This window comes from Octopus bimaculoides, unplaced genomic scaffold, assembly GCF_001194135.2.
Source record: "Octopus bimaculoides isolate UCB-OBI-ISO-001 unplaced genomic scaffold, ASM119413v2 Scaffold_39939, whole genome shotgun sequence".
Taxonomy (NCBI): Eukaryota; Metazoa; Mollusca; class Cephalopoda; order Octopoda; family Octopodidae; genus Octopus; species Octopus bimaculoides.
The window spans coordinates 7,711-8,310 of record NW_026417679.1 but is presented as its reverse complement, the minus strand read 5'-3'; the positions used below and the strand labels follow the sequence as shown (position 1 = coordinate 8,310).

At 35.2% G+C, this 600-nt stretch overlaps 1 protein-coding gene across 1 annotated transcript in view; it reads right to left on the bottom strand.

Moving 5' to 3' along the window:
• LOC106874230 (vitamin K-dependent protein S) overlaps window positions 1-169 on the bottom strand; it is a 3,142-nt gene extending 2,973 nt beyond the window's left edge. The window contains exon 1 of the mRNA XM_014921885.2: window positions 23-169. The gene's annotated coding sequence lies outside the window, so the exon portion shown is untranslated. The remainder of the gene's footprint in view (window positions 1-22) is intronic.
• Between the last annotated feature and the right edge of the window lie 431 nt (window positions 170-600).

Sequence of the window (600 nt, the reverse complement as noted above, 5' to 3'; positions counted from 1 at the left end):
TGTGTAAAAATTCGTGCCTTACTTTTGTCACATGTCTTGCCATTTGCATTCAGTGTATAACCAGAGAAACAAGTACAGTTATATGATCCGTTGGTATTCTTGCAACCGTGCTCGCAGGCATTTTGCTTTTCACACTCGTCTATATCTGCAGCGAAAATAATATTGTTTCGTTATTGTTTCATATAAAATAATAAATTGATTAAATATTCTTAGGGTAGGCATGATTTAGTGAAAGAATAAACTAATATCATAGTTTGTTAGACATGAGAACTTTTGTACCTGAAGGAAACCAAAACTGGGTAATGCTGTTTTCATTGTATGAAAGTCGTTTGATTTGTTACAGGAACTACGAGCATTAAGACATTAACGCTGAAACTAAGTTACTTTATCATCTAAAAACTTAACAGCATAACGTAGCTCTTGGATATGTTTTGTGAGACAAACTTCCGGCAGGATTAACGTCACATGAGCCTCGTTTTAGTTGTATGACTTGCTAGATGTAGTAATAAAATCTTGCTCAAATTAGACTTCATGAGTCTCAGACTTTTGGTATCAGGTTCTACCATTTCGCTCCATTAACTTCCTAGGTCTCTCTCTCTC